Source organism: Pelodiscus sinensis, chromosome Z, assembly GCF_052426305.1.
Source record: "Pelodiscus sinensis isolate ZL-2025 chromosome Z, ASM5242630v1, whole genome shotgun sequence".
NCBI lineage: Eukaryota > Metazoa > Chordata > Testudines > Trionychidae > Pelodiscus > Pelodiscus sinensis.
This window is the reverse complement of record NC_143085.1, coordinates 27,700,807-27,727,056: the sequence shown is the minus strand read 5'-3', so window position 1 is coordinate 27,727,056 and position 26,250 is coordinate 27,700,807. Positions and strand designations below refer to the sequence as shown.

The following is a 26,250-nucleotide window of genomic DNA, read 5'->3' as shown; positions in this document are numbered from 1 at the left end:
TAGAGACATGGCACTACACGAGGGCCTCAGTTTCTATGTAAAACAAAAAAACTAAAAATTAAAGAGGGAGTTTCTAGTTCTCAAGTGTTTGTAGGAAATGCTTTCAATTGTGAACCCCCAAAAATGTGAAAGCAAAATTATAAAGAAACCAAAAAGTTAAAAATTACGAGAGCCTTAAAAATATTAGCGTATCCTCACCATTTTGGGACGTTTGACTCATGATGCTTTACGGCTTTGAATTGCCAGTACTGAGTAATCCACATAAAACATTTACCAAAAGCCACTGCTGACTATAGCCATGAATAGAGAATCCTGTTTTAGAGCTAATTTGAGAAGAACCATGTGTAAAATTCCACCCCAAAACAAGCAGGCTTTTGTCTACTTAAGTTTCTACACTACACTGATCATACGGAGTTTGGATGGACTGCTTAAGGCACTTCGATCTAGCAGCCCTGCTTACCACTGTGTGCCTACCATGGCCTGCCTTTTAATTGAGGTTGAACTGCTGAAATCCCTGCTGCTGCATGATGCTCCAGTCATTGACATGATAATTAAACCCAGGAGAAATAGCCCAAGATAGTAATGCCTTTGACCAATACATTAGGAGAAAGAAACCCAAAGACACACACATAAACATCACCAGGGAACACTGTTTTGTTACAAAATCCCTAACTAAACTGGATTTTAAATGACAAAAATAAGGAGAGGAAAAGAAAAATAAAATCCCTGGATTGCAGAGTATAGGTTCTGAGAAAACATTCTTGAAACTGCTTCTTGCCTTCCTCTGACCAAATGGGATAAACGTTCAAGATGGGGTTTTCCCATCAGAATTAGGGTTGCCAACTTTCTAAATTGCACAAAAACCCAACACCCAGGTCACACCCCAAAGCACCGCCCCGTCCCATCCTTTCTGATCTCAGGAGCAGGGCTCAGGTAGAGGACTGGGATGCAGGAAGGGATTCCAACATGTAACAAGGAGCTTAGGGTGTGGGTTCTAGCTGCGAGGCGCTTGCCTCTGGACAGCTGCAGGTGGGCAGCTACAGGCACTGGACAGCTGCAGGTGTTTTACTGCAGAATAGACATATTCCTCAGAGCTACTAGGATGAGAAAGGATTGATGAACAGTTTAGAGCAAAAAACTGTACTTCTGCAAAAGAGACAAGGGAAGGGAAATATCTGCAGCCTGATGTCTCAGGTGCTGTAAAATGAGGCATCTCACAGGCCAACACTGGCTTAGGAAAGCAATGTAAAAATCAAGCTGAGAACTCAGCAATCAACGTGAAGGTGTAAGCCAGTGTTGGAGAAATTTTGTTCAGAAATCCAAGATTTAGCCTAGTAACCACTCTTTGTTAGGTTAATTAGCATAGTTTAATGTAACCAAGGCCAGTCACTATGGCCACAGGAAGAGAACTGCACTACCAGTAGAGTGTGAGAGTTACGAACACCTCGGAAATAGAGGATGTTCATAACTCTGAACAAAACATCATGGTTGTTTTTTCAAAAACGTATAACTGAACATTGACTTAACACAACTTTGAAACTTTACTATGCAGAAGAAAAATATTTCTTCCTCCTTTTTTAACAGCCTATGCTTAACACCATACTCTACTTTTTGTTTGTTTGTTTGTTTGTTTTTGTCTGTGTAGAGGCCTTATTGTGCACTTCCACTTCCAAACGAGGGGTGTGGATGACTGTTCAGTTTGTAACTCAGATGTTCAGAAATCTGAGGTTCTGCTATATTTTAATACTTTTTACTGCTGTCACCACACAGGGAGGGGAGAGAAGGAGGTGGGATAGTGTTCCAGTTCAGCAGAAAGAGGATAAACACTTGAAACTCCACATGTACCAGGAGAGAGCCAGCACAGACCCAAAAACACTCTGACTACACAGAAACATGCCAACCTCCAGAACATTCCCAGCTTTGAGTTCAGTCAAGACAAACACCAAAGAACTGTGCTAGCTTATAAAGTGAGTTCAGTCGTCCAACATCTTAGAAGATGTAGATCCAGGTAGGGAATCTCCAGCCCACAGCTCAGGTCCAGCCTTATGCTGAATTTCATCCGGCCTACTGTCTCTGTGCTACAGAGGCCCTGAGACAGACACACTCACACTCACTCTCTCGTTATTTCAAAATAACAATGCAATTCCGGAATAGCTTATTTCAAAATAAGCGTGCAGTGTACCCACACGGAGCTGGAACCATGAGTCAGCTGGCTCACTCCACTGCGGGGGAAAGCTAGAGTTCCAGGCTGGTCTGGCTGCCCCTGTGATCCTAGCTGCAATGATAAACAGTCAAGGAAGCTCCAAGTCCACATGCAGTTTTCCCTGCAGCTCCTATTGGATCAGAACCCAGGCCAATGGGAGCTGCAGGGTTAGTGGCTACAGGCACAGACAGTGTGCACCACATAGAGTTACCTGGCCACACTGTGGCAGCTCCCAGGAGCAGCACGGGGTCATGGCAGGGGGGACACCTGCTTTAGTACCACTGTGCCGCTAACTGGGTGTCACTTCAGGTAAGTGACACACAGACACAGCCAGTGCCCAGCCAGAGTGTACACCCCTCCTCCAACCACAGCCTTGAGCCCCTCTTTTACCCCTAGCTGCTCCCAGAGCTTGTACCCTCACTCTGAAACCCTGCCCAAAGTCAGAGGCAGCAGCGCTGAGTAGCAGGAGGCTTCTTGGGAGTGGGGCCAGAGCACACTAGCACTATTCAATTAATCAATATTTAACATTCCTACTACCAATACTACTATGCTTTTATATCTCAAATATATTATTGAGTCTTTGCTGGAAGATATGGGTGAGACCAATAATTTGTGTATGTTGATTTTAAAGGTGTGCAATTTAGCAATGTTCCCCTGCAGCAGAAACTTTAACATAAGCACTCTGGGGCCAAGAATGTCTTTTCATTCTGTATTTGTACAGCACCTTGCACAGTGGGGTTCTGCTACATGATTTGGGCACCTTGATGCCATTGCAGTACAAACAATAAAACAACAGTGTGTCTGAAGGATTTTCCTATGATCAGTCTTATCTGTCTAACAACTGGAACCAATATCTAAGAAACAGTTTTCTGATGGCTTCCAAGCCAAGGCAGCGATTATGGGAAGTTTTCACACATGGAATAAGATTCTTGCCAGAGAAATGCTTCTTGAACAAACAGGGACTGCTATATCACTATTGCAGTACCAGAAGCAGAGGTCAGAGTTTGTTTGAGTCGTTTTATGGCAGTCTAGCGCTAAGCTAATAAAGAGTTCAGTGACGGTTTCAATTCTAAACCACTGGAGTAGAACAGCATGTGCAAGAGTTAATGAGACTTGGAATATTAGCAGGACCGTAGCTTCTCCTTTATGGGACAGAGACTTAATGAGACTAGAAATCATTAACTCCGAGCAAAGATGTGCACAAAGTGACAAATGGCTGTCTGGGATATGTAGCCATAGTGCATTTCTGAGCCAGCCAAAAGATTCCAGCCAAGGGCAAGTCATCAGACATCTGAGCAGATGGCACTGACTCTCCCCCAGCAGAAGTATGATGTAACCTCAGGCAACCTTGAAAGGAGTAGACTGTAGCCTGAAGTCCTTGTTGCTCTGGGAAACAGAAGAAATATGCTTTTTGTGTACCCACTTCCTTCAAGATGTGTATCACAGGCCTCTTTGCTCCAATGTGCCACAAACTGCTATGGCATCAGATTACACTGCAGGTGCAATTCAAGATGCTTGGTTTCATCTACAACAGAAAATGATCCTTGGTTTGTTCCCCGGGTGTCTTCACTGGCATAATTAAAGAAATACAACCCCCTAGTAGGGACCCAGTTAACCTCAGTTCATACAGAAATTGGGTTAATATTAATTGACTACAACTCCCATGATGCACCCAGGCATCTTGGCAAAGGGAGGCAGTGCACCATGGGAGGTGATGTCCAGCTGTGGAGACTGGTCCACAGAAGAGAATGGGAACATAAGACACCCAAATTATAACTCCCATAGGGTACTGCAGCAGCCTTCAGAACCAAAGTATTTCAGTTTTTCCTCAGAAAACTAAAAGTGTGCCAATGTGGGGGCATTCCAAAATAATCAACATTTTCTGTGAAAAGATGATACATTTCAGTAACATATTTTCACAAGCCCCCATTTTCCAATGAAAAATAATGTGATGGAATGTTTTGAACTAAGGTTTTTAAACCTCAGTGCTCCCCATTCCTTTTTTTTTTTCCTTTTTGGTGCAAGTGAGCTGAGTAGGACTAAGTGGACTAAGCTGTTGCGGGCTAACAAGTATTTTAAAGATTGACACTGCATTATTTTTGGTAACAGGCCTTCAATGTTAAGTATGTGTGTGCGCCAGGACTTTGAGACAACTGTACTGTGTGAAATGAAAGACTAGACTGACATTAAATGCAGTGAAATAGGAAGTTTCAAATTAGTCCCCAAACACTGCACGTACAATTCTGCTCCCCCCTCTCAGAAGATCAATGTTACGCAGTGTTTTTTGTGTATGCGGATGTCTTCCGTGGCTGCTTTAGACAGATTTCACTGCTATGAAAATCACTACACCTGCTTCTGACTGTGTGATGAAAATACGTAGAAGCTACAGAGAAGACTCATCTGACTGCATAATAAATTGTTCTGACTCTCCAATGCAAACAAAAAATTCATTTGGTAAGGTTGCAAGGTGAGCCCACTGTGTTTTCATCTTTACCTCAACTTCTAGAGCGGTGACTTGGAACTCATAATGCAATGGCCCTGATTGTATTCTTATGCCAGTAGATGTTCCAAGATACATAAATACAGAACTGGTAGAAGTGAGGTGGTGGAAACCAGACCCTAGATTAGTAAAGCGTCTGGGCTCCATGGCACTCAATTTTATCTTGAGTTAACTAATTGCCAATTTATACAAGGTAGTTAATATGTTTGTGAAAGCTAATGTATACGAACATTCCTCACACCTTTGTTTCAGTCTGTAAACACAGTTTGCTTCAGGGATCAGCAGGGTGAAGAACAAAAGTCTAACTTCCTTGATCACACCTGTAGGGAATGCCATCCATGCCAGCCTTTATAAACATGACAGTTAACTGTCACTCTATTAACTGGAGGTTAGAAAGTCTAGGGAAGCCATAACCTTTGTGAAATCCCCCTGCAATGTTCAGGCTACAAAAGGTCTCCCTACCAAACCAAAGCTTTCAAATCCAGCTAAGAGTCTATTTTTTTCTTAAATGCGCCTCTGGGTAGTGCAAAAGATTGTCTCTCTCACCAGAGAAGGTGGCCCAATAAGATATATTGCCTCACACACCTTGTCTCTTGAGTAAGAGAGACACAATATATAAATCCTACAAACCAGAGTCCAAAGAGCTGTGCAAAATATGTATCTGAGTAGGTGTTCTTCTTGGCCAAACCCTATAGGAGTGTCTAAGGATGCGCAGGGCAGACAAGAAATCCCACAGAGCAGAAATCCATGTATTTTATTCATATGAAAGGATACTTTGGCAACTAAAGTGAAGGACATGGGCCAAAATCCTGCCCCCTATGCTTTCTGATTTCAATAGTGACAGAATTTCAGAAAGGAGGAATCACAAAAACGAGGTTAGTTTAAAACAGAAATTAAAGGGTACAGTGCCAAAAGTGAAATCCCTGCAAGTTGCATGGAAACTTTTTAAAGACACTATAATTGAGGCTCAACTTAAAATGTATACCAAATTAAAAACTTTGTAAAAAAAACCTCCCAAAAATGTGCCACCATGGCTAAACAAAGTAAAAGAAGCAGTTAGACATAAAAAGGCATAATTGAAAAAGTGGAAGTTAAATCCTAGCGAGAAAAATAGAAAGAAGCATAAACTCTGCCAAATGAAGTGCAAAAATATAATCAGGAAGGCCAAAAAAGAATTTGAAGAACAGCTATCCAAAGAGTTAAAAAGTAACAGCAGAAAAAATGTTGAGTACATCAGAGCAGGGAGCCTGCTAAACAACCAATGGGGCTATTGGACAACTGCAATGCTAACGTAGCACTTAAGGACAATAAGATTATTACAGAGGAACTAAATGAATCGTTGCATCGGTCTTCACGGGTGAGGACACAAGGAAGTTTCCCAAATCTGAGTGATTCTTTTTTGGCAACAAATCTGAGGAACTCTCTCAGACTAAGGAAGTTTTGGAACAAACTGATAAAAAGTAATCACCAGAATCAGATGGCATTCACCCAAGAGTTCTGAAGGCACTCAAATGTGAATTTGAAAAAAATTATTCACTGTGGTTTGTAACCTATCCTTTAAATTAGATTCTGTACCTAGTGACTGGAAAATGATAAATGTTACACCAGTTTTTTAAAAAGGGCTCCAGAGGTGATCCCAGCAATTAAAACATGGTAAACCTAACTTCAGTACTGGGCAAACTGGTTGAAACAATTATTAAAAATACTGTCAGATATAGATTCACATAATTTGTTGCAGAAAAATCAATATGGTTTCAGTAAAGGGAAATCATGCCTTACTAATCTATTAGGATTATTTGAGGAAATCAACAAGCATGTGAATAAGGGGGATCCAGTGGGTATAGTGTACTTAGATTTCCAGAAAGCCTTTGATAAGGTTGCTCACAAAAGGCTCTTAAGTTAAGTAAACTGTCATGGGATATGAGGGAAAGTCCTCTCACGGACTGGTAACTGGTTAAAAGATAGGAAACAAAGGGTAGGAATCAATGGTCAGTTTCCAGAATGGAGAGAGGTAACTAGTGGTGTCCCCCAAGGGTTGGTACTGGACCCAATCCTATTCAACATATTCATAAGTGATCTCAAGAAAGGGGTAAACAGGGAGGTGGCAAATTTTATAGATGACACAAAATTGCTTAAGACAGTAAAATTCACAGCAGACTGCAAAGAGCTTCAAAAGGATCTCACAAAACTGTGTCAATGGGCAACAAAATGACAGATGAAATTTGCTGTTGATAAATGCAGAGTAATGCATATTGGGTAATATAATCCCAACTTTATTATGCTTTCTACCAATTTTCTGGTACTGAAGTTTGTCTCACTGGCCTATAATGGTCAGCATTACCTCTGCAGCTCTTTTTTTAAAAGTCAACATTATTTTTGCTACCTTACAGTCCTCTGGTACAGAGATTTGATTCAGTAACAGATTACATCCTATATTTAGCAGTTCTGCGACTCCATATTTTAGATCCTTCAGAACACTTGGGTGAATACATCTGAGCCTGGTGACATTGCTCTTATATTTATCAATTTATTCTGAAATCTATTCCACTGACACATCAGTAAGGGACATTACTTCAGGCTGATTCACCCCCCAAAAAATAGCTCTGCAATGGCACCACACCTTGGAACTCATGCACCCAAAGACCTGTCAATGAAACTGGGATACAGAGGCACATCTTAAAGTAGAAGACTTGCACCAACTGGTGGGTTTTCTTCATCATTTTCTCATATACACTTTTGTATAACGGTTTCCAAACACAGCCTTTCATGTGGGTTAGTTGCCAAAGCCAAAAACTGAAGTGATAAAACAAAAACTTCAGCCACTTCTGAGGCAAAAAAAAAAAAAAAAAGCCAAAACAAAAAACACCTGCTAATGAGACCAGCTAACACTTCCTATAAACACCATCACCACATCAACATCATCATTTGTTCCAAAATAAAGATAACACCTCTCTATGTGGGAAGGAGGAGGTGCAATTGATCAAGTGCTATGCACTTGCATTACATAAAAATCTCCACTGATTGGCAGCATGAGAAAAAGAAACCCTCTTTGCTCAGGGTAACAGGCAGAGTGGGCAGAGGCTGCTCATGCAAACAAAGGCTCTCATCATTGACAACAGCCTTTCTGATTCCATCCCCCAACACTCAGGGGAGACACATCCCTTTGCCCATTTGCCTTTTGCCAGTGACGGGTCTGGTGTCACAAGTCACATGTAGGCAGCCAAACAAGCCCCAACAGAAACCGGACAGGGAAACTTCAGCAGTGCAGATGGACTGTCACAAGGGAGCAAAATGGGAAACAAAGTTAGAGTTAAATGTCAGTATGCAAAGAAAGATCATGGGAACTTGGGAATCCTTCCGGGAACAGTAAAGAAGCCCTGACTACACATCTTCCACCAAGCAGATGTATTAAATGAATTTTATTTAGGGTTTGCCTATTTTTTCCCTATCATATTCAGAATTTTCCCAACTTAAGATATAATATTCCTAAGGCTTTGTCTATAATACTCAGCTTTTGGTGACAAGGCATGTCACTAACAACTAGGCAGTGTAAAGACTGTTTGTCAGCACTTTTGCCAACAAAATATTCCAACTCTTATGGCTTGGGGTCAGGATAGGAGAGAGCTCCTGCTGATGAGGTGCTATTTACACTGACAATTAATTGCCATGGGAAAGTTTTGGCAGGAGAGAGCAGGGGCGTTTAGGCACCTGTGAACAACAAAAGTTTTGTCACTAAATTGGAAGTATAGACAAAGACTTGTCTTAAACAGAGGCTTTGCTGTAACTCTGCTTCTTAAGAGTATGGCTACACCTGCACTTACTTGACAAAACTTTTGTTATTCATGGGTGCCTAACCTTACCATCCCTACAAATGACAAAGTTTTACCACAGCAAGTGAAAGTATGAATGCTTCTTTGTTGGCGGAAGCACTCTCCTCCTGAAAAAGCAAAACCCCGTTGTAGGGGGTGGAAATATTTTGTCAGCAAAAATGTCAACAACACAGCATTCACACAAACTGACTTTTAGCAACACAGCTGCACTGACATAGTCTTGTCACTCAAAGCTGCATAGTGTAGACATACCCTAAAAGCGGCCTTACTATCTCTCCTGTTGTGTTTCCCCTTTCCACCGTAAACACTAGTATGGTTCCAGGAAAATGTGAACTTGGCGGGCAGGCCTGCCAAGGATACAGCTTAATGTGCTGATGAATCAAAACAAGTCTGCAGTTTAGTGAGGGAAGTGAACGGACGCAGATAGGTCATCTGGAAATAAAGCTCAGAATCTATTGTGATTTTACATGTATGAAAAACAGAATTCTGGAGGAATTCTCAGAGAGGGATGGGGAGAAAAAAAATCTAGTTTTCTAGGGATGGCTTTCCGAATTTCCAACAGATCCGTTAGCCAACAATTAACTATTCTGATAGCACAGTCCCATGTAGCAATACACAACTAGTTACGCGCCCATTGTTTGTATGTATAGTTTAAAGACTCACTTGAGTGTGAGAGTAACATTTACAAAACCAGCTCCTCATAACATCAGGTGAAAGAAAGCAGAGGAATACACGGCTTGGGGGTTAAACACTCATCCAGAGATTTGTTTTATCTGCCATCAGGGAAGCCAGATGTTACCACTACCAAACAGTGCTTTAGCCTATATTGCTGAGGTACAAGAAGTAAACATTCCAGAAGATTATGGAGGCCAGAGACCACCGGCAATTTAAAAACAAAACCCAGCATCACTGTGCCACAGAGAAAACTAGTGCCATAAAATGACTCCCAGTTACATTTTTATAGACCTTTTGACAAAAAGCAATCCATTGTTTATAACAGCTTGTTAGAAGCTTGAGTAGTTAGGCTTTCTCTATTTTTACGTCCTTCTTTAACCAACATTGAATTTCTATTATGCACATGCAAGTACAGTTTAGTATGGTGTAAAAATTAACATTTTTGTAAAATTCCCCATTCAATTTCAAAGGGCTTCTAGGCATCTAAGGCTATGTCTACACTACAAAGTTAATTCAAACTAACAGATGTTAGTTTGAATTAACTCTGATAGGCACTACACTAGCGCTCCGCTAGTTCGAACTTAATTCAAACTAGCGGAGCGCTTAATTCGAATTAGGTAAACCTCATTTTACGAGGACTAACGCCTAGTTCGAATTAGCTAGTTCGCATTAAGGGCTGTGTAGCCACTTAATTCGAACTAGTGGGAGGCTAGCCCTCCCCAGCTTTCCCTGGTGGCCACTCTGGGCACCACCAGGGAAACTCGTATGCCCCCCTCCCGGCCCTGAAGCCCTTAAAGGGGTAAGGGCTGGCTACGGTGCCCGTGCCAGGTGCAAGCCTGCCAGTACCCAGCCAGCAGACCCTGCACCTCGCACGGCTCGAGCCAGCCACCCGCTGCCACCCAGCCCTCCACCTCTTCCTGGGACCAGGCTGACGGCTCCCGGGAGCCTGCCCGGGTCCGCAAGAGGCGGGCACCCGCCTGGTCTAGTACGGAGATTGTGGACCTCATCCACGACCTCTGCACTAGGCACAGGAAAGTGGCTGTCTAGGGCAGGATAGCTGCCAGCCTGGCCACACGGGAGCAGGTTTGCATGAAAATCAAGGTGGTCCACTGAGACCCCCGACCCTGAGCCCTGAGCTTACAATGGCCATACTGGGTCAGACCAAAGGTCCATCTAGCCCAGTAGCCTGTCTGTCAACAGCGGCCAACACTAGGGACCCTGGAGGGGATGGACCGAAGACAGTGACCAAGCCATTTGTCTCGTGCCATCCATCTCCAGCCTTCCACAAACAGAGGCCAGGGACACCATTTCTACCCCCTGGCTAATAGCACTCCATGGACCCAACCTCCATGACTTTATCTAACTTCTCTTTAAACTCTGTCTAGTTCTAGCCTTCACAGCCTCCTGCAGCAAGGAGTTCTACAGATTGACTATTTGCTTTGTGAAGAAGAACTTTCTGTTATTAGTTTGAAGCCTGCTACCCATTCATTTCATTTGGTGTCCTCTAGTCCTTCTATTATGGGAAGTAATAAAGAACTTTTCTTTATGCACCCTCTCCACACCGCTCATGCTTTTATAGACCTCTATCATATCCCTCCTCAGTCTCCTCTTTTCTAAGCTGAGAAGTCCCAATCTCTTTAGCCTCTCTTCATATGGGACTTGTTCCAAACCCCTGATCATTTTAGTAGCCCTCCCCTCTCCCACCCTCTCTCTTCCCCTCTCCCACCTCCTTTTCCCAGTTTCCCCAAGTTTTGTTCAATAAAGACAGTTTCTATTTTTGAACACGTGTCCTTTATTTTGTACATCAGGAAGGGGGGCTAGGGAGGGGTAAGTGAAAGAAGGTGAGGGAGGAATGGGGTACAAGCCCCCGATGGGGAGGACTGGGGTGGCTCTGTGGGCTTCTCGGGGTGGAAGCTCTCCTGAAGCCCCTTGATTGACCCCTCCTCCGGATGGCAGCCTACGGCAAGTGCAGCCGGGCTGATGGACGAGTGCTGTGATATGCCCAGTGTGGGTACTCCGGGCAATCCAAGCCAGGACTGCTTTGCAAGCGGGGAACCCCTGAGAACTGTCTGTCCGGGGTGGGGGTCGGGTCCCTTTAAGCACAGCCCTTGACTAGCCTGAGGCAGCAGCTCCACACTCTAAGTCCTAATCTGATGCCCTGCCGGCACTGCTTCCGGCCATCCTTAATCTCAGTTCAGGGTCCACTCAGTGTGGACATGCTAGTTCGAATTAGCAAAACGCTAATTCGAACTAATTAACTAATTCGAACTAAGTTAGTTCGAATTAGTGCTGTAGTTTAGACATACCCTAACTTCCTTGGGACTGCTTTGTAAACCCTAACCTTCATCTCTAAGGTGCTGCAAGACTATTCGTTGTTTTTTCAGTTTTCCCAGTTACAGACTAATTTGGCTACTCCTCTGAAGCCTAAAGAACACTGTTTGCTACCACTGGGATTTAGGCTCCTAAATCACTTGGAATCCAGTCTCACCTCCAACAGAAGCCAGTACTAGATGCTCAGGGACTGGGTCACATCCAATATTACTCAGTTCATATTATCATATAAATAACTAAGGGGCTGCTTCCTCCTTAGCCCTAGCAAATTGTGCATGTTGTAGGGTGTACAGTGATAGAAAAATATGGTGCTACCGAAATTATAATGATCAAAATAATTTATCTGCCCCTATTATCATTAATTACTGTAGTGTCAGAGCAACTCTCAATCTTTAATAATATTTATCCCACCAGTGACAGTCTCATGAGGTGGTGTTATACCATTTTACAGACAGAAAACTGAGGCACATAGGGTATGTCTATGAAGTACTTAGGAATAAGCCTTGCAATCCAGGCAGACCCACATGCAGAGACTCCAAAGCCTCAGGAGCTGGATAAGACTTGAGAGCTTGGAACTACAGCCTGAGCTACAACATTCACACTGCTCTTTTTAGCATATTAGCTGGAGTTTGTCTACCCAGGCTGTGTAGGATCCTGCCCAGATATACACGGTAATTTGCCAAAAGTCACACAGGGAGTCTGTGGCAGACCAGGTAACAGAATCCAGTTCTCCTACATGACAGGCTAAAGGGCTAACTGCCGGACCATCCTCCCTCTCTCAACAGCTGTGCATGAACGCAGAGTTAAGAGTTTGGTGAAGGGCTGGAGTTCCAATTTTTACTCCGGAAAACGTCTTGGGCTAGCAGAGCAGATGACATTATGAAGACACCGCTGTGAGTGCACCCTTTTCCATTTTTACAGCTTTTAAGAGTGTAAGACTCCTAGAACAATCCTAAATGTTCCTATTACAACTGTTCACTTTTCTGGGTTTAGAAAATTGAAAAAGAGCCTATTAAAAAGAGTTCTAGATTCCCATCACTTCCACACAGACCCATGTGACAATGAAGTACTGCTTCAGGACAGACCTGGCTCATTGTCCTTCACAGATCTAGGCAAGGGGAATAATTCATTCATGTTGCAGACTGAGCTCTAGAGATGAGTGCAAATCAAACCCCACAGCTGGCCACTCTCCTCCAAAACCTATACTTTTGGGGAGTTTGGATCTCACTAAATAAATAAAACCCACAGTAAGTGTTATTACATAAATGACTCTCTTCCTCAAGGAGAGGATAAACCAAGGACATTTGGACATTTGGCTAGTAATCAACTCAACAGCCAGTGCGCGCGCGCGCACATGCACGCACACACACACACAGAGAGAGAGAGAATATTAGCAAAATCCTCTGCCTCCTCAGTAACCAGCACTCGCCCCCCTCAGAGTGCTTCACACCCAAGGAAGCCATCCTACTCCTCCTGGGAAGTCTTTTTCCAGAAGAATCCAGTCACTCTGGCTAACTCTGATTGGCCCAGTCAGTGCCAAGCAATGATCCCTCTAATTCTTTCCACCCATGTATAGAATAAATGTTGTTATCTGCATTGAGGCACTGGCAGATGTGCAACACCATTAGAAACACACGGTGTTGGCTGAGGGGGCTCTGCCAATTCCAGCTGGGCAGCACATGAATCTTTTCCTTAGTGACCACCCAAGAGCTCAGCTCACAGGGAACAAAGGTTCCCCTCCTTCCCCTGACTGTGCATCTCCAGTGTCCTCCTCCCCACTCCTCTCAAAGTAAACACTCTTGAGCACGTCCTTCCCTACTAAGTGTGAGTCCTCCATCCTCAACCACATCCCCACACCCTCTGCCCAAGGGACTCTCCTGCTTTGATCCTGCACTACTGAGCAAGTCCAACAGGAGTAGGAACAAGCAGTCCATCTTCAGTGGAGCCTTTGCTGGGCCTGTGCATTCCCTCTCACCTCCCAAATGCACAGCAGAGAATGTGACTCCAGTCTCTAGCCACCACAGCACCAATCCTGGATATCAAGTCACTCTGATTCACTCAATGGTTCTACCTTTCAGACCCATCCTTAGATGAGTTACACAGGTGTCATTACTGCCCCTCCACACAAATCTTCCCTTGCCTGGCTATTTTCTACTCTAAGCACAGACTCACTTCTGTGTGTGTTTAATCAATGACTTTGCCTCCATTGAGTCTCCATTAAGTCAACTCACAGCTTTAGCTCCACATCTGTACACTTCTGCCTTCAGGGCCTGGGCTTTATTTAGGCCTCAAAGAACTCCATCATCCTCCATGACTCAGCATATTCTTCTGCACTGCCCACAAACCTGACCTCCTCGCATGTGACCCAAGCTCTCCTCCTCCTGCTGCTCTAATTTTGCCTTTGCACCTCTTCAGGATCACTCACTGCACCATCCAACTCCCATCACTGCCAAAATCCTTATCCCTGCCTTCACCTCCTCCAGTAGTTTCCTCTCTCTGCTGCCACTTGCCTTCTACTCACAAGTAGTATAGCTCCATCATGCCCAGCCATGCCACACAAACACTGGCTACCCATTTATCTCAGAAATGCCTTGCTCCAATGATCTACACTAAACTGCTGCAATCACCTTGCCTCCCTCTGATTTCTTCCTCAGTGAATCCAGCAATACCACCTCTCTGCCTCCCAGAACCCTCCTCCTCCAGAGCTCCCACAATCTTTCCATCTCTTCTCCCTCAGACACTGGCCTTATGACTGAATGTTTTAAGACTGTCATATCATGTCTACTATAACAACAATTCATGCACCTCTGCTGCTGTCTACGTTTTTGGACCATGAAGTGTCTCAGGATACAGCCTGCATGAAATGTCTCATGGAAAACACCCCTGCATGGTATTGCAGCTTTCTTGTAAAGATGTCCCACAACTTTGAAGAGTTTCCCTACACTTATCAGCAAGCGCGCACACAAAAATAAAAAAACCCTGCTGCCATCCCTTCTAAATCAAACATTATAGCATCAAGAATAAGAGAAAATCCTTTGGCTGACCAAAGAGCAATGTAGGTTCAAATCCAAGTGTAAGTTGATACTGCCTATAATTAGTTCCCAAGCCAAAAAACATAGGCTAAAAAGGGGGAGGGAGGAATGGAAGGTATTAAACAAATAAAGCATTCAGCTATTCCTGAAAACATCAATGTTTTTATTTAAGATTACTTTTTAAAATAATCTTCAGTTTCATGGATCATAAAGTGATTTTGGAGTTACCCTTCCCTGTAATGAGCCAGCACCATGATCCTTTACATTAGCAAATGTTTGTACAGCATTCTGAAAATATACAGCGCTTCACAGAAGTGTTATCATCATTGTCAGGGTCACCCTGAAAGCACATCTCCTTGGAAATTAATGTGATGCACATGTGTTCTCCCTCTTGACCTCACAACCCAGTTCTCCCTCAGGCTTGGTCTAAACTTACAACTGAGGCCAACCTACCTGCATTGCTCAAAACAATTTTGTACCTTGAGGGATTCTTCTGTCAACCTAGTTACTGCCTCTCAGAAAGGTGAATTTCATACATGGGCAGAAAAATCCCCTTCCACTGACACATGCATTAGAGGCACAACAGCAAAGTTGTAGTTGTGTGGTTGTCATGGAGACATACCATAAGCTCTGGCCCTTCCTTGGTATCCCAGCTAGAGATAGTCCTTTTTTTCCATCTTTATGCTGAGTCCAGCTCACTCCTTGGGCTTCTCTCAACTTGTGGTTGTCTGTTTTCTGACCTTCCCATACCAAAGTGTGTCCCCCACTATAGTATAGCCAGGAGAACTCAATCCTGCACCCAGGGAAAGCCAAATGATAGTGCATTCTAGGAGCAGGACTCCTTCCTACGCCAACCTTCTAATGCCTTCTCTCTCCAGCTACTCCTATTATATCACCTCACTTCTTCAAACACCTTCACTGCCCTCTCTTAAACATTCATAGTGGTCCATAGCCCTCCACTGAGATCAGGCCTCATTGTGTGCTGTACACACCCAGTTCGAGAAAATGCCTGTCCCAAAGGGCTTATAATCTAAGTCCTAGATGGCTGAGACAAAGGGTGGACAGGGAAACAAAAGCACAGAGAGAGGTGAACTTACTTGCCCAAGTTCTGGACAGAGCTGGACTCCAAGTTTTCTGACTTCCTATCCACAGGTTCATGCCACCACTCAAGCAGGTCTAGTTTAGATTCTCCCTCTCCACTCCCTTCTTATTTCCTCCTGTTTGGTTTTGTTTCCTTCTACCTCCTACCAGACTCATGTGCTATATCACAAAGTCCTCTACTGGAATACACTCATGCTGTTTGACAAGCCCCTGTCTTTTCCTCCTGCATGAGCCCCATCTTTCAGGAGGCATCAGCTCTACATTCCCCTCCCTCACCAGCCCATGTGCAGTGTTGTCCTGTGAATCACACTGTCTGATTTAAACTGTAGGGTTGACAAGAGAGAGACCTTGTCATTTACAGGTCAGACACATCTTGGGTACGTACATGGGTTTCCATAGTGAATAATCATCCTGGGAGTGCACTACCTATTTGAACACACACTGAAGAGTCATCAAAGTTATCCAAGCAACCCCTAACTGGTGCATCCAGGATCTTTGTAACCTGAGTGCCAGACTTCCCTAGGCAGCTTAGGAAATTTCAGCCTCAAATCACTAAGGAATCTGGGATGTTTCTGTGCAATATTTCCAGCTTGCTTAAGGCTAGTGGAGTGTTTGAACACTAGACCCTCTTCCCCACTCAAGTCTCACAGCTAAGACAAATGCAAGTTACAATTCACACATATGCACTAATGAGAAAAGCAATATTTCATCTATTTAAGCACACGACATATTGCATCTCTGTGCTGAACTCCTGTAGTATGCAGCCACCTTGAAGACTTTGATGGTCACATACAAATCCCGGAAGAAAATTATGACTTCACCCAAGTTTTGGATTAGATGACCCTTAGAACACTACATGGGAAAAAGACACCTACTATTAAGACAGTCTCAACCTCATTGTTGAGATATGTGAAAATTAATAGAGATCTGGGATAGTGGTAACGGGTCAGCCACAACAAGCATTTCCCTTTAAACATGTTTTTCCCCTTTGTCCTGGCAGCCTCAAAAGATGGTTGCACTGAACAGTGTCTTCTTTTGTCTTCGTGCTTGATCTGTAAAAACACTTCAGGGTCAGAGTTCTTTCCCCCTCCCTATAAGCTGCTGATTAAGATTGTATGTAATGCTAATTTAACTAAAAACCAGTAAACAACAAACAGGGGGCAGGTATAATTGTATTCATCACCTGCTTATTAATATTTATTGTATGAGAATTAACATTACTAAATAAGGTTTATGGGGAAATAGTGATATATATGTGAATTAACATAGTAAAATAGATAAAAGAGTGTAACTAGTGCCAAATTTTTGCCACTTGGAAGGTTGTGTTGGATGTCTGAGATAAACATGCATGGGCAATAAAGCAGTCTGTTCCCCCATCCACTCCTGAGTTGCCTGTTTCTTCTCTAACATTCACTAGATCTTCAGTTGACCAAATCTGAAGCCTTGGACTTCAATTAACCTCACAGGCCTAAATTTCTAGCAGTGTCTAGTGATTTGGACAGAACAAGTCTATTTGCTTTGGCAAGAACAGGATCAAATGCTAAGTATTAACCCTCTGAGGGTACGTCTACTCTGCAACACTATTTCGGGATACTGGAGTATCCCAAAATAGCTATCCCGCATCTACACAGCAAAGCTGTTATTTCAGGGTCATTATTCCAATGTCCCTATAAACTTCATTCTAGGAGGAGTGATGAACACTTCAGAATAGCGCTTTATGTCAAAATTTGGCACTGTGTAGATTAAAGAAGTTAAGGACTAATCAACTAGTCGATCCTCCCGCCCTACCTTGCTGTGTCTATCTGATAGAGCCAGAAAAAGGGGGGGGGAAAAGAGGTACTTCAAAGTGGCAGTGCCTTGGCATTTCAAAGGGGCAGCGCCGCACAGCTGAGCCTGGGAGCAGCTGTGCGTCTACCCCTTTGAAACATCACCTCTGCATTTCAAAGGGGCAGCGCTGTGAAGTCCAGGGTCAGCTGGGGACTCCCCAGTTGATCTGGGGCTCCACGCAGCATTTCAGCGGAACCTGGGATCAGCTGGGGAGTTTCCAGCTGGCAAGTTTCTGGGGAAATGAGGCGCAGAACCCAGCATCAGCAGGGGCATCCCCCCGCTAACCCTGGGCTTCATAAGGGCGCTGTGGCTTTGAAATGCACAAGAGCCCCCACTGGGGACTCTTGTACATTTCAAGGCTGACACCCCCTATGCAGTCAGTGGGACTTCCCACTGGCCCCCTTTCACATTCCTCCTTTGAAATGTACAAGAGCCCCAGCAGAGGATTTTGTACATTTCAAAGGAGGAATGCGCAAGTGCCTATCCACTAGTTGAGTAGTTGATGCAAATTCCATTGACTACTTGACTAGCTAATTAACCACAATTTAACATCCTTAGTGTAGACAGCACCAAATAATGAAATAAGCTATTTCGAAATAGTATCAAAATAAGATACAGGCAGTCCCCGAGTTACGCAGATCCGACCTATGTCGGATCCGCAGTTACGAACGGGGCTTTCTCGCCCCGGAGGACTGGAGCAGCGGGACGCCCAGATGCGCTGCAGTCCCGCCACCCCCGTCTCCCAGGGCGAGAAAAGCTGCTCCCCGTCTCTCTGGTCTGCAGGGAGACTGGAAGCAAAGCCTTGGAGCACGCCCGCAGCGGGACAGCCCAGGCGCGCCCGGGCTGTCCCGCTACGGGCATGCTCCACGGCTTTGCTCCTGGTCTCCCTGCAGACCAGAGAGATGGGGAGCAAAGCCTTGGAGCACGCCCGCAGCAGGACAGCCCAGGCGCGCCCGGGCTGTACCGCTGCGGGCGTGCTCCACGGCTTTGCTCCCCGTCTCCCTGGTCAGCAGACCAGGGAGACGGAGCAAAGCCGTGGAGGACGCGGGAGGTCCCGCCACCCGCGTCTCCCTGGTCTGCTGGGGGGGGGGTGCAACTAGTGCCCCCCCGTCCCTCCCAGCAGACCAGGCTTTTCTTGCCTACGCCTGGGTAGAGCAGCTGGGGCACTGCCGGGTTGGTCCCGCAGCGCCGCTCCTCGGCGCTACTGTACCAACCCGGCAGCACCCCAGCTGCTCTGCCCCAGGCGTCCTCATTCAGCTGCTGCTGGTCAGTTTCAGCAGTGGCTGAATCAGGACGCCTGGGGCAGAGCAGCTGGGGTGCTGCTGGGCTGCTCCAGTAGCGCCGAGGAACGGCGCTACTGGAGCAACCCAGCAGCACCCCAGCTGCTCTGCCCCAGGCGTCCCCAAGTCAGCTTCTGCTGAAACTGACCAGGGGCTGACTACAGGAAGCCTGAGGCAGAGTTGCTCTGCCCCGGGCTTCCTGGAATCAGCCGCTGATCAGTTTCAGCAGCAGCTGACTTGGGGACGCCTGGGTTTCTTAAGTTGAATCCGTATGTAAGTCAGAACTGGCGTCCAGATTCAGCCGCTGTTGAAACTGATCAGTTTCAGCAGCGGCTGACACCAGTTCCGACTTACATACAGATTCAACTTAAGAACAAACCTACAGTCCCTATCTTGTACGTAACCCAGGGACTGCCTGTACACAATTTGCGTAGCTCAAATTGCATATCTTATTTCGAGTTACAGTGCTGTGTAGACATAACCTGAGAACTTAAAGGGATCTGAGTTTCAAATTGGACAGTCACATAAAAATCACTAAGCTACTTTTGAACATCTGTTTATCACTCCACCCCAACTGTAAAAGAATAATATTTTCTTCTTTCTTCCTTCTCAAGGGATTTGAAGATTTATTAGCTTGTAATATATATTTTGAACATGCAAAGTGAAACACAAATGCTAAGTATTATTATCTTTAATCAAGTTGCTCATCCAGTAAATTAATTGAAAGCAAAACACTTGTTCAGTACAGTCATGTTCTGTGATCACAGACATTTTATAACTAGCTCTGGGTAATTAAAACAAGTGATGCAATTTTACATAAGAAATTATTTACATACATGGTCTGAAACAAAGCAAAGTCACGTATGGTATAAAATGCAATAACAGTTTATAGCTAACAAAAATATTGATGAACAGTCCATCCCAGGTAGAAGATCAAGTATATTAAAGGCGATTAATTCCTCTGGTGCATCCATGAGATACTGTTGCATTTATGGTAGGATGCTTCTTCTTTGTACCACAAGTATCACATTTTCTGTGCCAATTTTCTACATCTTATGCACATTCCACTTGATATAACTTTTTTCTTAGCTTGCTAAGGTTTTGGTAGCCTCAAAATATCCAGCAGATTTACATTTCAGACATACACTGAAAAAGGAGGTTCTGAGGTTATCTGGTACAACCAGCTGGCTTCTCCCATCTTTCATGCAATCTCTCATCTGTCAACTGGGAGATTCCCCACTGTGACCAGAAAGCTTTTACTGTGGTATTCTGAGGGGATGCTACATTCCAAAGTGGCTGCATTTGCTAAATGATTTCCTCATCCCACAGGATCCTAAATCAAGATCCTCTCTTTGAGAAGCTTTTAGTTGCTCTGGAATCCATTTCTAAAACCCCACATCCCACACTCCAGGGAGTGAACCAGGACTTCTTGCATGTCTGAAAATTCATCCAAAACAGCCATCTCTGCCTAAGAACACTATTCTTTCAGCCAGCAATTCCTTGCTCTCCCACCTGAGGCAGCGTGTGCCATTAGCCTCTGAAGAAAGACACCAGCTTTACCAAAAGTGTGTCCAGAACTGTTGTGTGACAATGAAATCACAGCATGGCAGTTTTTCCAACCACCTGGCAAGTGGCCCCTCAGGATTCCTGCATCTAAAGAGCCATTCCCAGGAAGCACGGTCTATCTGGACCCATACAGGAGCTCCTATCACATGGCGCAGTAGTTTCTCTGGGGAGCACAGACTTCTTCTGCAATAAACCATCACCCTCTCAATGTCTTTGTATTCTTATGTCACCATTTTCCCCAAAACAGGAACACTAATATGTTTAGGTAGGTGATGACAGAAGCAGTCATGAGAGCTCTTTTCAACTCTAATCCCATTCAGCTTGTCCTTTGGAGGATCTTCTTCAGCTCCATCCAGCTTTCCTTGGGGATTTAACAGGGCTCTTATCCTTGGTCCTCTCTTGATCTTCTACCACTCCACTTTAACTCTGGAAAACTTCAGCCACAAATCCAGCTATGCTGTCAATTCACTTATCTACCTCTCTACTCCAGACCAGGCGTCTATCTAAAGCACAACAAAACATTCTGCCTATCTCTCTAACACCAACGTGTGAATATCTAGTTCTCAGCGCAACCAGCTGAAACAAAGTGCTTAATTCCCCCATCCCCATTTCTTCCCAGCTACTTCCTTTCTCAATCACTGTGGGCAACACCACCCATTTGCCCTCCATCCACATACACACACATTCACCTCTGCAATAGTTCACAGCTTTTATGTGCTTTCACTAATACAGGTTAATTTTGCAAAAATCACTGGCAATAAATACACATGGATTCCCCACATAATATTGGATTTTGCACAAAAGCTCATAATACTATATATATATATTTTAGTTTCTGAGGTGCCACAGGGACTACTCATCATACGTTGTGTTACTCTTCTATAGTATTTCAGTGATCTCAAAACTCTTTGCAAACATTAATGCTTACAGCAATCCCCTGCAGATAGGCATGCAGTTCATTATGCAGCTAGGGAAGCAGAGGTAGTTAGAGGTTTATTGACTTAGCCAAACTTCCTTAAAGAAGTCAGCAATCAAACCTGAAAAGGGAGTGAAATCCTGGACACTGAGCTACCTGATGAGTCCTGACTTTCATTCCCCGGCTTATGAACTTGCATTAATATTATGCCCTTAATCTTCAGAGCACATTGCAAGCTAACAAGGATATAGTATTCAGACCCTCACAAATCCTAACCTAGAAGTAAATGGGAACCTCATCCACATATGTATGCAATGCCTAGAAGTCACATTAGCATCTATACATATTTATAGCTATTGATTATCAAGAGCAGATAGCTAAACCTTAAAGATCAGCTAAACCAGGTGTCTTCCTGACTAGTACAACTGAAGGAGAGATCATACAAGCATTCAAATCATAAATGCATATTCACAGCAAATGAAGTTGAGGTAGATAAAAATCAGAGATATCACTCACCTAAGCATAAGCATGTTTCTTCCATACAAAAAAATTCTTTAGCTGAACCCAAGACACAAAGTTAGAAGGACAGATCACACCTTGATTACAAACAGAATTGTCAATGAGCAAACCAAGAACCTTCAACTCACATACAGAGCTTACTGTAATGGAAACAGGATGGCTTCACTGGGGGTATATCTACAGTACAGAGTTTTTTCAGAAAAACATCCATTTTTCCGACAAAAACTTCAGCAAGGTCCATACTTCAATTACGTTCTTTCAAAAGAAAAATCAAAAGAACAGAGGGGTTTTTCTGACATTGGCAATCCTCTTTCTACAAGAAAGAAGCCTTTTTCCAAAAGAGCTCTTTCAGAAAAATAGGGTGTGTGGACGGGGATGAGGGAGTTCTTTCAGAAGAAGAGGGAAGAAGAAAACGAACAGGTGCCCTGGTGGCCACTCCATCCATAGTAATCACAGCTTAAATGCGACATGGACACTATCTTTCGAAAAAGCAGATCGCTTTTTCGATGTGTTTTGGCAGTGTGGACACTCTTTCAGAAGAAGTTTTTTTGGAAGATCTCTTCCGAAAGAAGCCTGCACTCTAGACATATCTCAGGTCAAAATGTGACCCCCTAACCCTAGACACAAGAAGCCATTGGAGGGATAAACAGTCATGCAGCTTCTGCTGCTCAAGTGAATCTGGCCTAAGCCAATATAAGCGAAGCAGTTGGCTTCCCCAGAGAGTCTGCTCTTTGTACATTGTCCGGGAACAAGAAGAGCTGGGTCAGGAGAAAGAACAGGAAATTGCTTTGTCAATTTTCATTTTACCCCTCCAGAGATTACAGTTCAAAAGTGGAATGTGCACTTGTTCCCCATAGCATCATCAGACCAGCTCTGTTTAGCCATAATAAATATTCACATATCAGCCACTGAACTTAACATTTGCAGATACATGAACTCAACACTTCTTATTTCTATATGCATGAGAGAAGCTCCTTTAGCCTGTGGCCTTAACTGCACTGTTTTCTCTAACACACACATTTTTAGGCATCAGCGAGAAACTTTATTTGGTCTAGATTACTACATAGCTCTATGCAATGCAGTGTCTTTGACTGGGATTAGTTTCTCTGGGACCTCATGTAGGACACGGCAGCAACAAATAAAAGCCACACTAAACCACAGAAATAAGAAAAGAGAGAGAGAGAGAGAGAGAGAGAGAGAGTGTGTGTGTGTGTTATTTACATGCACAACGAAACGATGCTTCTTGCATCACAAGATATGCTGCCAACTGAACTGCATTTCCCTGTTCTCCACTTCCAGTTTCAAAATCACTTCAGTATCTTTAATAGACTTTTAAAAAATCACTCCCTAGGGTCCATGAATTGCAAGTTCCCAGCAAGAATGTCACAGACAGCCATTTGGATGAAAGAAATACGGATGGAAAAGGGAGGGGACAAGCACTTGTTGGTTGAAGGCACAGAAGATCACAAGATAATAGAAGAAGAAACAATTTACCAATGCAATTTTCCAAAGTACCATCCAATGCAGTTTAAATGAAAGGAAAGCTTCTCTGTCCCTTGAAAAATGTCCTAGTTCAAAGCAGGTTTCAACTGTAATTTTTGATGTGACAGGGCTGCTCAGTTACACAAATAGGAATACACACCTGCCTTACAGAACAGAGCAACAGAATAAGTGTCCCTCCGTTTGTTGGCTCCCGCAATCCACAATGCCTTGCTCTGGATTCTGAGACTATTAATAGTTGTGTGTGGTTTCTCCTCTTTTTCCAACTCCTTCTCCACCCTGCTCTGTAGCTCTGCTCAACTATATTTCAGCGGGGGTGTGGAAGGGAGAGCAAAGGCCCTCCCAGGTCATGCTGCTCAGGTCACTGGATGAACAAGTTTCTCTGTGGCTGTGTCCAGTCTCAGGGGTTATTTCGAAAAAAGTAGCCTTTTTTCGAAAAAACTTCACCTGCGTCTAGACTGCAGCCACGTTCTTTCGAAATTAAATCGAAAGAACGCGGCTTTTCTTTCGATGACGGTAAACCTAATTTCACGAGGAAGAACGCCTTTTTTTTGAAAGTGCTCTTTCGAAAAAAGGCGTTCTTGACTGCAAACAGGGCGTTTTCGAAAGAGAGCATCCAGACTGCCTGGGTGCTCTCTTTCAAAAAAGCAGCTTGCTTTTTCGAAAGTTCCGCTTGCAGTCTAGATGCTCTTTTTCGAAAGAGGCTTTTTTGAAAGTAACTTTCGAAAAAGCCTCTTTCGAAAGAGGCTTGCAGTCTAGACATAGCCTGTATGTGCAGATGCCAATCCCCTTTCCCCAGTTAATGCCCAGTGCCAAGGTGCAAGAACTATTACAAACTCCTCTATTCTTTCCTCTCCCCCCATCCTTTCATAATGGAGCATTTGGAGCGAAGAGGAAGATCAATGAAATCGACCTTAGTTCCCTCTCCTAGAGAGAGGTACTTCCCCCCTTCCTCCATCTAAAACAGGAGTTAGCCAGCAGCTGCACAGACAGTCACACCCAGAGATGTAGCTGAAGGGAATGCCAGCCTAGACTAGATGGAGAGGCGGGGCAGGTCTGCCACCCGGGTACGTGCACACAGCAGGGTTAGAAAAAGCGGTCACAATACAATTCCAGAGCTGGGGCACATGGGCCAGAAGGGAGAAGGAAAAGTCTGAATTACCCTGATCGCTTTGCATCCCAATTTTATTGGGGAGGAGCTGTTTGGTGGTTGTTTTTAAAGGGATGAACGGATTTAAAGGGACTTCAATTCGGTTCATTCTGGCACGCAAAGCCAGCCCCCACTGCCCTTTAATCAGATCCCATCCAAGAGTCATCTCCGGCCCCAACACTTATCCCCGCTCACACACTGCTTGTTTTGGAGAAAGTAAGTCTGCAACCCGCAATCCCCCTTTACCTCGTGCCTTTGCCCATCGCTGCTTCTTCCAAATCTTCCTCCTTCTTCTCTCCGTGTATAACGAGGATCCGTAAAGTAAGAAGGGGGGAGGCTGGGAAGGAAATGATCAAGTGTGTTTGGCGAGGGAGAGAAAAACAATCCAAAGATCCCCTGGATCAATTGCTGGAGGAGGAGCGTGCTGCTCTGTTTCTCTCCCCTTCCATCTGCTGCTGTGTTTATAAATCCAGAGCCAAGGGGTCTGTTTTCCCCGGAAACCTCTCCTCTCCCGCTTTCTAAGATGTCTGTCTGAGGCGGCTGCTGCTCTCTTCTCCGGAGCCTTTGCAAAGGAACAAGTTTGGTGATCCGTCCCTGGCGGCGGCGGCGGCTCTCCCAGGCTGCCTGCTCCTCCCCTGCGATCCGGGTTGGGGAGGGAACCGGGGCAGCGAGATTGCAGCCCTGAGCCTCAAAGCTTCCCAGCAGCCAGACTTGCACCAAACAAACAGCTTGGCTTGCAAACAGTCGAGTCCCCGGGCTTCTTAAAGGGGCCGAGGCCAGAGTCTCGACTCTCCTCTCCTCTTCACTGCACGGCGCTGCAAAGCAGCAAGCGCGCACTGGATCCAGTTGCACGCAGCCTTAGCACGGCCACTTTCTCTTTCTGCAGCGTGCTGCCCGGCTTCCTTTTATTTTATCAGTAGGGTTTTTTTTCTGCCACCCCATTCGTTTTGTCAGAGCGGGAGGCGACTCTAGGCATTGCAGACAGATATTGCCTGCTGCCCTGCAGTATTTCGCGGGCTGTTTACAAGTGTGCAAGTGGTAAACCTGGGAGCTAATTCTGTTAAGAAAGCGAAAAAAAATCTGGAGGCTATTATGAGAACTTCCTTCCCGGATCCCGGGTTTTTACTCTTTACTCTGGCACCCAGCCTACTGCCCTTCAGAGTTGCTCCCCGTGAAAAAAGGCTCTTACATCCATCAGTGATCAAAACCTAAAACTGCAATAGCAAGTGATATTTCCAAAAATGTGGCACCAGCACCGATTAATTACAAAGGGTCACATACAAAGTCAGAGCTCTGACTAGCATGTGGTTAACTGTACTCCCATGTGGAACCTACTTTTATTGCACATGTTATAATATTTGGTGATTTTCTTAAAGACCCAGATCCTGGGGTCAACTGAGTTCACGAGATTCTCAACTTTTTTTAAAAAAAGTTAAGTTTCTAAGTCCTCAGTTACAGAGAAAAACTCTGAAAATGTTGAGTGCACACTAAAAGCTGGGAAACTAGAAAACCATTAAAAAAATCCTTTTATTAGTAAAATAAAAATATTAATTACTAATAACTAGCACTCAGTCTTTGACAAAGGTCAGTGAAAGTCAGTCATGATTTTTTGGAGGCAATTTTTGAATGCTTGTGGTTAACAACACTGCTTTACACACAACAGAATTAGTAGCAAGCACATTAAGACTGTGTATGCGTCTTCTCCAACAGTCTGCAGGATTGGGATCCAAATCACATGTATTGACAGAATCAGGCCCACAGTTTAATAAAATTCCAGACAGTCTGTGATTCTGCAAGCGTCCTCAGCAAAGAAAACCCCA

General features: G+C 44.3%; 1 protein-coding gene across 25 annotated transcripts in view; it reads right to left on the bottom strand.

Moving 5' to 3' along the window:
• The window catches only part of NCOR2 (nuclear receptor corepressor 2), a 511,248-nt gene extending 485,818 nt beyond the window's left edge, over nucleotides 1-25,430 (bottom strand). For 7 of the 25 annotated variants that reach the window (XM_075898480.2, XM_075898494.2, XM_075898495.2 and 4 more), the window contains exon 1: nucleotides 24,677-25,428. The gene's annotated coding sequence lies outside the window, so the exon portion shown is untranslated. Of the gene's footprint in view, nucleotides 1-24,676 lie in introns of all 25 variants that reach the window. The other 18 variants (XM_075898481.2, XM_075898483.2, XM_075898482.2 and 15 more) reach the window with 6 other exon arrangements.
• Between the last annotated feature and the right edge of the window lie 820 nt (nucleotides 25,431-26,250).